Here is a 14,584-nt window from a genome sequence, read left to right as displayed (position 1 = left end):
TCATCAGCACATGGATCATTCTCCAGGATAGATCACATATTAGGTCACAAATCAAGTCTCAATAAATTCAAAAAAATTGGAATTATCCCATGTATTTTCTCAGACCACAATGAATTAAAACTAGAAATTAATAACAAACGAAACTCTGGAAACTATACAAACACATGGAAATTAAACAGCATTCTATTTAATGACATATGGGTCCAAGAAGAAATCAAGCAGGAAATCAAAAAATTTATTGAAACTAATGAAAACAATGATACATCATACCAAAACCTGTGGGATACTGCAAAAGCAGTTTTAAGGGGGAAATTTATTGCATTAAATGCTCACTTCAGAAGAATGGAAAGATGGCAAGTGAACAACCTAACACTTCACCTTAAAGAACCAGAAAAACAAGAACAATGCAAACCTAAAGTTAGCAGACGGAAAGAAATCATTAAGATCAGAACAGAACTGAATGAAATTGAAACCCAAAAAACAATAGAAAAGATCAATGAATCAAAAAGTTGGTTTTTTGAAAAGATAAATAAAATTGACAAACCATTAGCATGGCTAACAAAAAAAAGAAGAGAGAAGACTCAAATAACAAAAATTAGAAATGAAAAAGGCGATATTACAACTGATTCATCTGAAATACAAGGAATCACTCGATACTACTATAAAAAACTATACGCCAATATATTTGAAAATCTGGAGGAAATGGATAAATTTCTGGACACACACAAGCTCCCAAAATGAACCATGAAGACGTAGAAAATTTGAACAGACCAATAACAATAAAGGAGATTGAAGCTGTTATCAGAAGGCTCCCAACAAAGAAAAGCCCAGGACCAGATGGATTCACAGCAGAATTTTACCAAACATTCAAAGAGGAATTGACACCAATTCTTTACAAACTATTCCAAAAGATTGAAACAGACGCAAATCTCCCAAACTCATTCTATGAAGCAAACATCATCCTGATTCCAAAACCAGGTAAAGATATAACCAAAAAAGAAAACTACAGGCCGATATCCTTGATGAATATAGATGCAAAAATCCTCACTAAAATACTAGCAAACAGAATACAGCAGCACATACGTAAAATTATTCACCACGATCAAGTGGGATTCATCCCAGGGATGCAAGCTTGGTTCAACATACGCAAATCAATAAATGTGAAACACCATATTAATAAAGTCAAACACAAGGACCATATGATCATCTCTATAGATGCTGAAAAAGCATTTGATAAAATTCAACACTCATTCATGACAAAGACCCTCTATAAGTTAGGTATAGATGTAAAGTATCTCAACATAATTAAAGCCATATATGACAAACCCACTGCCAATATCATCCTGAATGGGGAAAAGCTGAAAGCTTTTCCTTTAAGAGCAGGAACTAGACAAGGATGCCCACTCTCACCACTCCTATTCAACATAGTGTTGGAAGTACTAGCCAGAGCAATCAAAGAAGAGAAGGAAATAAAGGGCATCCAGATTGGAAAAGATGAAGTCAAACTGTCCCTGTTTGCAGATGACATGATCCTATATATCGAACAGCCTAAAGCCGCTACAAAAAAACTCTTGGAGGTGATAAATGATTTCAGCACAGTAGCAGGATACAAAATCAACACACAAAAATCAGTAGCATTTCTTTTCTCCAATAGTGAACATGCAGAAAGAGAAATCAAGAAAGCCTGCCCATTTACAATAGCCACCAAAAAAATAAAATACTTAGGAATTGAGTTAACCAAGGATGTGAAAAATCTCTATAATGAGAACTGCAAACCACTGCTGAGAGAAATTAGAGAGGATACAAGAAGATGGAAAGATATCCCATGCTCTTGGATTGGAAGAATCAACATAGTGAAAATGTCCATACTACCCAAAGTGATATACAAATTTAATGCAATCCCTATCAAAATTCCAATGACATTTTTCTCAGAAATGGAAACAACTATTCTGACATTTATATGGAATAACAAAAGACCATGCATAGCCAAAACAACGCTGAGCAAAAAAAATAAAGCTGGAGGAATAACACTACCTGGCTTGAAACTATACTACAAAGCTATAATAACCAAAACAGTATGGTACTGGCATAAAAACAGACACACTGATCAATGGAATAGAATAGAGAATCCAGAAATCAACCCACACACTTACTGCCATCTGATCTTTGACAGAGGCACCAAGCCTATTCACTGGGGAAGGGACTGCCTCTTCAGCAAATGGTGCTGGGATAACTGGATATCCATATGCAGGAGAATGAAAGTGGACCTATACCTCTCACCGTATACTAAAATCAACTCAAAATGGATTAAGGATTTAAATATACTCCCTGAAACAATAAAACTTCTTAAAGAAAACAGGAGAAACACTTCAAGAAATAGGACTGGACACAGACTTCAGGAATATGACCCCAAAAGCATGGGCAACCAAAGGAAAAATAAACAAATGGGATTATATCAAACTTAAAAGCTTCTGTACAGCAAAAGAAACAATTAACAGAGTTAAAAGACAACCAACAGAGTGGGAGAAAATATTTGCAAAATATACATCTGACAAAGGATTAATATCCAGAATATATAAGGAACTCAAACAACTTTACAAGAAAAAAACAAGCAACCCAATTAAAAAATGGGCAAAAGAGCTAAGTAGGCATTTCTCTAAGGAAGATATACAAATGGCCAACAGACATATGAAAAAATGCTCAACATCACTCAGCATCCGGGAAATGCAAATCAAAACCACACTGAGATACCATCTCACCCCAGTTAGGATGGCTAAAATCCAAAAGACTCTGAACGATAAATGCTGGCGAGGTTGCGGAGAAAAAGGAACTCTCATACACTGTTGGTGGGACTGCAAAATGGTGCAGCCTCTATGGAAAATGGTATGGAGTTTCCTCAAACAATTGCAGATAGATCTACCATATGACCCAGCTATCCCACTGTTGGGAATATACCCAGAGGAATGGAAATCATCAAGTCGAAGGTATACCTGTTCCCAAATATTCATCGCAGCATTCTTTACAATAGCCAAGAGTTGGAACCAGCCCAAATGTCCATCATCAGATGAGTGGATATGGAAAATGTGGTACATCTACACAATGGAATACTACTCAGCTATAAAAACGAATGAAATACTGCCATTTGCAACAACATGGATGGACCTTGAGAGAATTATGTTAAGTGAAACGAGTCAGGCACAGAAAGAGAAATACCACATGTTCTCACTTATTGGTGGGAGCTAAAAATTAATATATAAATTCACACACACACACACACACAGACAGATAAAACCGGGGGGGGGGGGAGAAGATATAACAACCACAATTACTTGAAGTTGATACGACAAGCAAACAGAAAGTACATTGTTGAGGGAGAGGGTGGAGAGGGGGGAGGGAGGGAGGTTTTGGTAAGGGGCAACAATAATCAGCCACAATGTATATCGACAAAATAAAATTTTTAAAAAAAAAGTTCTTGGAAAGATTCAAATTATCTTTTCATTCTATTTTTCCATGAACTTTTTGAAGTAAGCTTACATTCCAAAGCAAGTAAATAGACCAGCCCAGTTGGAAGAGAGGTTTTACATTTTGAACTGAATGAGTAATGTGATCAAAGAAGTATTTTGGAAAATTAATTTGATTCTGTTGTTTCAGATATTTAGAAATAATCGTTATAGAATATGGAATGGTATCCTTTATCCCCAGTATTTGTTATATATTGATACATGTTCATCACTTGGCTAGGTTCTGTGGAGTACCCAAGAGAGGACTAGGAGATGATCACTGCTCTAAAGGAGCTGTAGTCTATTTCAACAATAAGCTGGAGTTTTCCAGATAAATAAGATGGGATGAATCTGAAAAACAGAGTATTCTTTCTCCAACAAAATGAATAAGAAATAGTAAGAGAAAGCAAAATTATACCAACAGCAACCCCCAAAAGCCATAAATATATAAAATTAGTGACCAAGGAAAGCAGTTGTAGATTCTTGTGTAGCTCAGGGTGGCTCCTAATCCCACCTATGTCCCTCAGAAAAAGTACTAGGGGAAGACAGTCAGCCAGCCTATCGTAAGACTTCTTACTAATACCAATTATGCAGCCCTGGCAAAGGTTGAAAATGAACCCTTGAAGATAAATGTTCTCACCTATTGCAGCAATATTTGAGGTCTCAGAAGATCAGGGAAAACCAGAGGGCTCACCATTTTCCAGGGTTCTGTGCTGAATTGAGGGAACTATCCGAAGCCCAAGAAAAACTCCCCTTAGGAATAGGACACATCCTAACTAGGTTAGTGAAACCTAGCACAGGACTTAATGAATTTCAAAAACAGCAACATAAAAGGCAGACTCAATTTTTCAGCTTTCAACTTGGAGAAAGCCAAGGTAAGCTTTTTTTAGCTTTCCCACATCCACATTCAGTTGACACCAGCCACCTCTGCTGTTCAATCCCAGTGATGGCAAAGTAGAGGTGCACCAGTGGGGAAGTCAGTGCCGTGTCTGCCCTGGCTTCCCAGATTGTCTCCGTAGGTCTGTCCCCCCAAAAATTGGATGCTGACACCACAAGGCTACTGGTGACTAGAAGGGTCTAAGTATTACAGTGAAACTGACCATTCAGGACAGGAGGCCAAGATTGAAGTGGTTCTTTCTGCCTCTGTCCTGATCATCAAAGCCCTCAAGGAAACACCCAGGGACAGTAAGAAACGGAAAAACATTAAGCACAGTAAAACATCACTTTTAATGAGATTGTCAACACTGGCTGTCAGGTTTGTCACTGCTTTTTAGCCAGAGAGCTCCCTGGAACTATTAAAGAGATCCTGGGGACTGTCCAATCTGTGAGCTGCAATGTTGATAGCTGCTACTGTCATGACATCATAGATGGCATCGACAGTGGTACAGTGGAATGCCTACTACCCAGTGGAGCCCATCAGTGCTCCCTCCCTGCCACCCTCAGACTACAGAAAAAGGGAGAAATACGTAATGCCTAGCCTTTGAAAAGGGGCTTACAGAGAAAGATAAACAGGTCTCTGAAAAAGGGGGGTGTCAAGGAAAATTTACCTGCAAAACAACAGAAAGGAAAAAAAGGAGGGAGAAAGAACATAGAATTCACTGTGGATTCGTTTTCATGTTTTAATATTTTATATAAAAGGAATCATTGTATTCTCTTTTTGTCTAGCCTCTTTCACTCAGCCTAACTATTTTGAAATTTATCCATGTTACATGTATCAGTAGTTTGGGGTTTTTTATTGTTGCTGCTTATGAAAGATCCAGAATATATAAGGCTGGCCAGTAAGCTCCTTTGGTTAGAGCATTGTTCTGATAACATTAAGGTCCAGGGTCCCTGTACCATCCAGCCACCAAAACCAAAACAAAACGAAAAAACTAAAAAGAATACATAAAAGCTCTCAAAATTTAATAATAGGAAAACAAATAACCCAGTAAAAATGAACAAACTATTTTAACAGATACTTCACCAAAAAAGATATATAGATGGTAAATAAGCACATGAAAAGATGCTCAACATCATAGTCTTAGGGAAGTGCAAATTAAAGTCACAATGAAATAGCACTACACACCTATTAGAATAGTCACATTCAAAATACTGAGCATACCAAATGTTGGTGGGGGTGTAGAGGAACTGGAACTTTCTTACACTGCTGGTGTGATTATAAAATGTTATAGTCACTTTGGACTGCAACTTGGCAGTTTCTTAAAAGGTTAAACACATACCTACTATTGACACATACAACAACATGGATGAAATTCAGATTAATTATCCTGAGTAAACAAAGCTAGAAAAAAAGTACATACTATACTTTCTTGTAGTGCACTAGAAAATGTGAACTAATCTATATAGAGAGAAGGCAGATCATTGGTTGTTGGTGGGGTGGGGGTGGGGGTGGAGTGGCAAGAAGAAGAGGATTAGGAAAAATTACAAAGAGGCACAAGGAAACTTTTGATGGTGATGAATATGTTCATTATCTTGATTGTGGTGATGGTAGACTTTAAATATGTGCAGTTTACTGTATTCAGCTACACCTCAATAAAGGTTTTAAAAAATGTGGTTATATCTATACATTGGAAAATAATGTAGCAGTTAATAAAAATGAGAGATCTATGTATACCGCTATCAAGATATGGGTATGATATGTCGTTAAATGAAAAAAGCAAGTTGCAGAAAAATATCTCTAATATGACCTCATTTTTATTAAGGAATTATTGTACCTGTGCTACATGTATTCGTATATACGTATCTTTGTTTTTATATACATAGAGATAAAAGTCTGGAAAGATCCACATCCTGATAACGGTGTTTATCTCAGGGATGGGAATCGGGAGAGAGGTAGAGTGAAACTTTATATTTTATATGCATTGGTATTGTTTAAATTTTAATTAAAAAATAATAATACCTCCCCTTAAGTACCCATTCCCATCTTGCCTTGTTATCTACCTGATGATAAATTCTGTATTTTTAATACCAATTACAACTTCTCAAAATTTTGAATACTACCAAATCTTCATTTTTGTGTCCCCAATTCACAGCTCATTGCCTGACCAATATAGCTTCCCAATAAGTGTTTAGTGAGAGAAATAGATATCTGTTTCTTCAAGCTTCTGTGACTTCCATTCCATTGTATACAGAAGTGGGGATGCATTGGTTCTTTCTGTTTGTGTCTTTTGTTAGTCACTCATTCCTAAATAAGGAACTGATTTACTAATAACAATAATCAACTGAAACATTTATTACAGCCAAAAAGAGAAGTGGACAGACAGTAGTCAGAAATGTAAATTAGCGTCAATAATAGAAAAGAAGACTTAATTGAAGTTAGTTCAATTATTAGATGATAAGCCTATAAAAGCTATATTTTGCCCATTCTGAGACTCACTTTGTTTTTTTTACTAATTAACATCTCTGAAATCATGATACTTCTTACAATTGATGGTATCTTAAAATTGTAATTGGAAATGTTTTTCCTTTCTTATTAGTACAGAAAATAATGTTATCTTAGATTTGATGGAATAGAATAATTTTAATTTCAGAGTACTTAATCTTAGTTTCTACACTGCTTTGATAATATTATACAAAAACTGAGAGACACAGAAAATTGAAATGATTTTCCACTGCCATACATCAAGGTTAACATATAAAGTATTCGTTATACTATTAGAAAAGCATTAAAACCTTTTGTCATATGGATAAATGGGTGATGGACATAAGAAGTTGACCCAAGAAGAAGTACATGTGAGCATATGGAAAAATATTCAACAGTAAAAGATTTAAAAATTAAAGCTATAAGTTACCATTTTAGATCTATTAAATTAGCACCAAAAACAAAAAAAAAAGAGGAAGAAAAAAACAATAGAAACTTAAGATAGCACCTAGTTCTGGTAGCATTGTAACTTACTACAATTTTGTTTGATTATCTTTTTTTTTTTTTTTTTATCTCATCTGTTCTTTTCTCCTCTATTCCTTTTTTCTTGCATTCTTTGTATAAATCAAATACTTTTTTTGTATTCTCTTACTGGCTTTTTAGCTGTGCATCTTTGCATTATTTTTAGGGGTTATTCTAGGGCAATAGTTTCAAACATTTTGATCTCAGTATCCCTTTATACTCTTTAATCATTGAGGATCTCAAAGACGTTTGATTTATGTAGATTATATCGATTGATATTTTCCATATTAGAAATTAAAACATTTAAAATATTTCTTAATTTATTTTAAAACAATAATAAACCCATTACATGTTAACATACATTACATTTTTTTTTTTTTTTTTTTTTTTTTGTCTTTTTCGTGACCTGCACTCAGCCAGTGAGTGCACCAGCCATTCCTATATAGGATCCGAACCCGCAGTGGGAGCGTCACTGCGCTCCCAGCGCTGCACTCTCCCGAGTGCACCACGGGCTCGGCCCATACATTACATATTTTAATGAAAATAACTTTATGTTCCCAAAAATGTAGTGCAAAGAGTGGCATTGTTTTAAGTGTTCGCAAATCTCTTTAGTGTCTGGCTTATTGGAAAAAGCTGTATTCTCATATCTGCTTCTGCATTCAATTTTTGTGATATGTTGTGCAGGCTGAATTATGTGAAGAAAATTTGGCTTTACACAGATATGTGCTTGTAAAAGAGAGGAGTTTTTAATAGCCTTTTCAGATTATTGTAGATAATTTTCTTGATATTATACTAAAACTCAAAAGTAGCAATTTCTTAGTTTCAATATGGAATGTGAAACCATATCAATTAACTTTTCATATTCTGCTATATTATAATCTACTGGTACACCTTGTACTCTGGGTGGATCCTTTACCCATGCATCATTTTATAATACCATGAATGGATAATTTGGGAAAGATTGCTTTCCTGTTTTATGTAGATCTTCCAAATGTTGAAACATTTCATTATACAATATTTAAAAATCACATTTGTTTATATTACCATTAGTCTCATTAGGATAATCTGTAAGTATTAAGAAGCTATCAAACTCATGGTGGTGGACACAAGTTTTCCAAAATTCTAATATTTTTTCAAAAGCACAAAATTATCTTTGGCAACAACTACTGTCATTTGTTTTTCTTGAAATGTTAGGCTCATTATGTTTATTTTGGAGAAAATAGATGCCAAATACCCAAGTCTTAATAACTATAGTTTTATCTACAGTAGCTCTTACAAGTAAAAATAGCATTCCATGAAAAAAGCAGCTAGTTTAGTTTACAATTCATCTCATATGAGTGCTTTTCCTCAAGTCAGTCACTGTACTTCATATGCGGCAGAAGTGCTTTGGCATGCTTTCCATTTTGTCACAAAGAATATTAAAAAGAGTCAATGTTTTATAAATTTATAAATATTCAAATGTAAATATTCAAGGGTCAGTATTGTATAAAATTAATAATTTTTACTGCTTTATCAATCAGTGATATTAAAAACAATTCTTATTTTATTTTACAAAAATTGGTGTATTCTTTACTACCCACTGGATGGTGGCAGCGAATACATTTTGATGCCACTGACTTGTTTTATGCTAAGGCAGTTGCAGTTTTACCCATCGTTGTTTTATACCCTTAGTGCAAATATCAACATGGTGAAAGAGGCAAAATACATTATTATGATGATAATAGTTTTGACTTAGTGGACCACCTAAAAGAAGTGACCCCACTTTGAGAACCACAGTTATAGAGATTACAATATGCTTCCTCAATTTAATACAGTCTACTGAGAGTTAATATTGTTCCACCTAACATAAAATATAAGAACATTACAGCAATACGATTCCACTTATCATCCTCCAACATTTGTGCTATTGTTGTCATATCGTTTACCTCTCTATGTAAGTGCTACAATCATTGTTACTATTTTTGCTGTATATAGTTAGCAATTTGGCTTTTTTTTAAAAGAAATTAAAAAAATAATTATACTGCCTTTTGTAGTTACCTGCATATTTATAACTTCTGGTCTCTTCTACCTTAGAGATCTGAGTCTCTATCGGGTACCATTTTTCTTTATCCTGAAGAGCTTTAACATTTTATAGAACAGGTTCTGCTGGTGACAAATTCCTTCAAATTTTGTTTATCTGAAAATGTCTTTATTTTAAAATTCTGAAAGACTTTATGCTGTATACAGAATTCTAGGTTGACAGATTTTTTTTTTCCCAGCACTTTAAAGATGTCATTGCTTTGTCTTCTGGCCTCCATTATCATTGTTTCTGATCTTTCAAAATTTTAAAATAAAGGAAGAAATCAGCTGTAGTTTGTATTTCTTTTCCCCTGTATGTAATAAGTACTTATAAGATTTCTCTCTATCTTTAGTTTTTAGCAGTTTTCTTTGTATTTATATCCCATGGGGTTTGCTGTGCTTCCTGGATTTGTTGGTTGCTGATGCTGCTATTGCTTTTTTTTTTTTTTTTTTTAAATCAAATTTGGGAAATTTTTCAGCTAGTATTTTTTCAGTTTTTTTCTTACCCACTGTCTCTCTCTCTCTCCTCTATCTCTGGGACTTCAACTTAGGTTTATTAGAACAATTGGAATTATCCCACAGGTTACTGAGACTCATACATTTTTTTTTCAATCTTTTTTTCTCTGTATTCTTCAGTTTGGATAATTTCTACACCTGTCTTAAATATTGAACCTTTCTTCTGTGGTGTACATCAATTGTTAAGCCTACCCAATAAATTTCATATTTCAGATATTATATATGGGTGTGTTCTAGACTTTCCTTTTTAAAAAAAATAGTTTCCATTTCTTTGCTAAGAATTTCCCCATCCATTCATTCTGTCCATATTTTCCTTTAAATCTTTGAACTTATTTTTAAAGCTATTTTAAAGTCTTTGTGAACTAATTCCAATATTTGGTTCTCTCAAAGTCTACATTTACTGACTACGTTTTCTCTTGCTTCACATGTCTAATATTTTTGATTGTATGGTCATCATTATGAATGATATCATGTATGGAGTCTGGATTATGTTGTCTTCTTTTGAAGATGTTGACTTAATTATTGCTGGCTCTTGCATGGGTCATGTTTGATTTTAGGTGTTGTCGGGGTGGGACTATTTTGGTATTGTCCTGAATCTAATGTGGCTCTTAGTCCAATGGCATGGCATTTCTGGAGTCTTAACTGAATACGCAAGGTGTTCAGAGAGATCTCTCCACTCTGACTTAGCCAGAACTTCAAGCACTGCACTCTCTATATCCAGTCAGTTCTTGTTCCTCCACCCTCGTCTGCAGAATCCTCTCTATTATGCCCTGTGGAGTCTTGCCCTGTGGATAAGCAGCCAGCACTGGATAAAAATGCTAAGGGAACTCTCTTGCAGACTCAAGGGCCCTTCCTTCTGTGCAGCTCCCTCTTCTTTGGTATTCTGATGCACAAACCCTCACCACCTCAGCAACTATGAACCTGATCTCTGCCTTCTTAACTTCCAAAACTATCATTCAGTGAGACAACCACTCTCTGCTTGAGCTCCACCTCTCTCACCACAGTCTAGAATGTGTCCCCAGACAGAATGATTGGGTAAATGTTGGAACTTACCTTTTGTGTTTCTCTTCTTTTATTAAGGATCACAGTCCTACACTGTCTGAAGTGTAGCCAAATGCCTGAAAACAGTTACTTCATATATTTTATTCAGTTGTATAATTGTTTGTAGCTGGAGGAGAGGTCCATTACCATATACTCTGTCATGGCCCAAATCACAAGTCTTATACAGTAGCTCCCCCACCCCCACACCCTTTCACAGTTTTTGTGCTTTTAGCAATTTCAGTTATCCATGGTCAACAGCAGTTCAAAAATATTAAATGGAAATTTTCAGAAATAATCTAAGTTTTAAATTGCTGTCTGTTCTGAGTAGCATATTTCAAACAGTTGTAATTATAATACATATACAATTTGAGATCTGCTTTTTTAACCTCATGTTATTTCATAAACACTTTTCCATATTGTCACATAATAGTCATTTATTATTTTAAATGTCTGCATAATATTCCATTGAGTTACCATAATTTTTTCATTCCCCTATCACTGAGGTTTCTAATTTTTTGCTATTATATTTAGTGTTCCAATGAATATCTTTGTACAGATATTTCTTTGTATAGAACTTCTTTTGAGTTACTTTGTTACAATAAATTCCCAGAAGACCGAGCAGTATGAACCATTTTTTCCTTTGTTTTTTATTGTTGTTGTTAAATACCTGATTATTTTCAGTTTGTTTATTAGTTATTTGTCTCTGTGCTTAAATTCTATAGTAGTTGTATTTATTACTTATAAAATCTTGAATAATTCTTATTGCTGGCTCTTGGGTTTTGGTATACATGAATCAGACTCTTCTAACATAAAGAACTGCCATAAAGCAGCAGGTCTGGAGGAAGTCCCCATAAATACAGTAGGAACATTTTATAGGTTCCTCTGGGGATTCCGTAACTGTACACTGGAAAAATCTGTTCTACAGGAGCTTAGGGTATAATATTCCCCTCACTTAGCAATTAAGAAAATGAAGCAACATAAAGAACAGTGTAAGGAAGTTAGAGCAATTTAAGAAATAGCTAAATCTATTAAATACTTAAGTAGCAAGTTAAATTAACAGTTTGAAACAAATGCTTAAAGCTGAAGACCACGTATACTCATTGTCTTACAGATTGATTCTTTACAAGGAAATGGATTGTTCTATTTTCTTTTTTATGTGTTGTAGAAATTTGTAGATGAGAAACTCATTCCCAGCCTTAGTAATACTATTTTTTCAGTAAATGACATGTTGCCTTTAATGTCATAACTGTCGTATAATAGTATTCTATATGTATTTATATATACAGAATATAAAGTATAGTTGCTAGCCCGATTTATATGTGATTACCCACATATATTAAAATAAGTCAAAACAAAAATCTATTTTAATCTCATTCATTAAAGCAAACAATAAAGCTGCTTATTTGTGTTGTAAATGATTGGGTTTTATTCAAATACTAATGGTTAAATTTTCATCTGTGGAACTCTCATTTTTACATTATCATTTGCTTTCCCTGGAGACTCCAGTATACCAATTTTGATCCCTTTAAAAAGAAAACAGTTTCTCACCTTTCAGTGGTGATAGCCAGATCATTGGAATATACCCTCTCATATCTGACTGCATAAACATGACTTAAAATAGTACCAAGTTTATCACCATTCTACTCAAAGAAACTCCTTATTTTGTCATTATTACACCCAATTTTCTAGATACTCAGTTTTAAGACCTTGGAATCATTCCTATTATTCTTTTTCTCCAGTTTCTAGTTAATCTCCAGGTCATGACTACAATTTTTTCAGTGTCCACCTCTATTCTTCCTTTCTGTTTTCCATTGCCACCATGTTAGTCCTGGGACCCATTACTCCTAAACCACTGAAACAGTCTAATTGGTTTCCCTTCCTCCAGTCCTTCCCCCACTTCATTGTGTTTTGCATACTACTTAACAGGTCAGCCCCATATTTAAGATCTGAAATCTGACCATTACCCAGCTCCCACCTTCATCTGCAGTTACCCAAGAGCACCAGTCAAAATGGATTTTTTTCATTGTATCCTGTATATGCGATCCATCCTGCCAGCTTCTTTACAACACAAGTAATTTCCCACAAGTAATTTCCTTTTCCCCAAACCTGAGCCCAAATCCACCTTCCTCTTTTTTTTTTTTTCCTTTTATTTTAAGATCTCAATTGGCTTTATTGCTATTCTAGAGTCGGGCAACACGTTATTCCATAAAATAGAGTAAGTGTTCCTCACACCTTCCTCATAAGCCTTCCTGTTTGTCCCAGGTGGCATTAATTGGCTACACTTCCACTCATCAGGTGCTAACCATGTATTCTCCATTCTGTTATTTACTTTTTGTTTATTAGCCTGCATTAGGAGAATATAAACCCATGACAGGCAAGGATTAAGTTGTAACTCTCTCAATATCCCCCACTGCCTTGGTAGACAATAATAGACTAATGGTGGAGAAGATGGGCTTTGAAGTGACACAAACCTGGATTTGAATTCTGGTTCTGCCACTTCCTGGCTATATGACCTTATGTAAATTACTAAATTTCTGTTTCCTCATATGCAGAATGAGCATGATTATAACCCCCCACACATAGGGTTTTTGAAAGGATTAAATAAGACATATATGTATGTATTTAATGTGCTTAGCACAATACCTGACACATAATAAATAATAAATGGTAGTAATTATTATTATAGTAATTATGATCATGCTAACTGCTCAGTTAACGTTTGTCAGTCACCATAATAATGCACCTCCAGGAGTTTTATAATATACCCCTTCTCATCAGTCAGATGACTCCAAATATCATATGATAATAGTGTTAAGGGTTTTTCTCATAGCTGTCAGTAGGCTATATGAAACGTGAATGTGGGGTATATAATTTTTTTATTGTTTAGAAAAGTGGTTTATTCCATGAAATTGTTGCACTCACTTGTCTAACCTATTGCAAAAAAAAAAAAAAAAAAAAAAAAAGATGCAAATTTTGTAAAAACAAACCCATCCCCGCAAAATTACCTTTTTTGTATGCAGGTATTGCTTCTATTCCAAAAAAGACATTTTTGCAGCAGAAAATATCTTCTCATATAGAGAATAAATTCTGAAACTAATATATATATAAATAAATATATAAATATGTATTTAATATAATTATATATAATATATTTATAATATGTAAAGAAAGTGCCAGATGTTAGGAAGGTGATTCTTTTATATGCTATATCAAGTACTCTATCATTTAGGGGGTTTTGGGGGGGTTGTGGCATAGGGAACCGAACCCTTGACCTTGGTGTTACAAGGCTGTGCTCTAACCAACTATGCTATCTAGTCAATTCTATCATTTAAATATAAATGAATTCATTTATAGAAATGAAGGTAGCTAGTAAGAAAAACAAATCCAAAGTTACTTGGAAAATTGCAGGGTAAGTACAAAATAATTTAAAACTTGCATCTCCTTGACAGCAGAGTATCAGAATATAAGTGTTGTAAAAGGAGCATTAAAAAACTATTAGGAGACAGAAACTGTTGGGGTCCTAGACGATGGTCCCCAATACCCTCCCCCCAAGTCCTTGGGACCACTTTGGTCACCAGAGCTGGGG

At 34.6% G+C, this 14,584-nt stretch overlaps 1 protein-coding gene across 4 annotated transcripts in view; it reads left to right on the top strand.

Moving 5' to 3' along the window:
- The window catches only part of METTL8 (methyltransferase 8, tRNA N3-cytidine), a 79,911-nt gene that overhangs the window by 39,359 nt on the left and 25,968 nt on the right, over window positions 1-14,584 (top strand). The gene's annotated exons all lie outside the window — the stretch shown is intronic.

The sequence above is a fragment of the Cynocephalus volans genome, chromosome 1 (genome assembly GCF_027409185.1).
Source record: "Cynocephalus volans isolate mCynVol1 chromosome 1, mCynVol1.pri, whole genome shotgun sequence".
NCBI lineage: Eukaryota > Metazoa > Chordata > Mammalia > Dermoptera > Cynocephalidae > Cynocephalus > Cynocephalus volans.
Note: the sequence above shows the minus strand (reverse complement) of the source record. Positions and strands in the feature narration are given on the sequence as shown.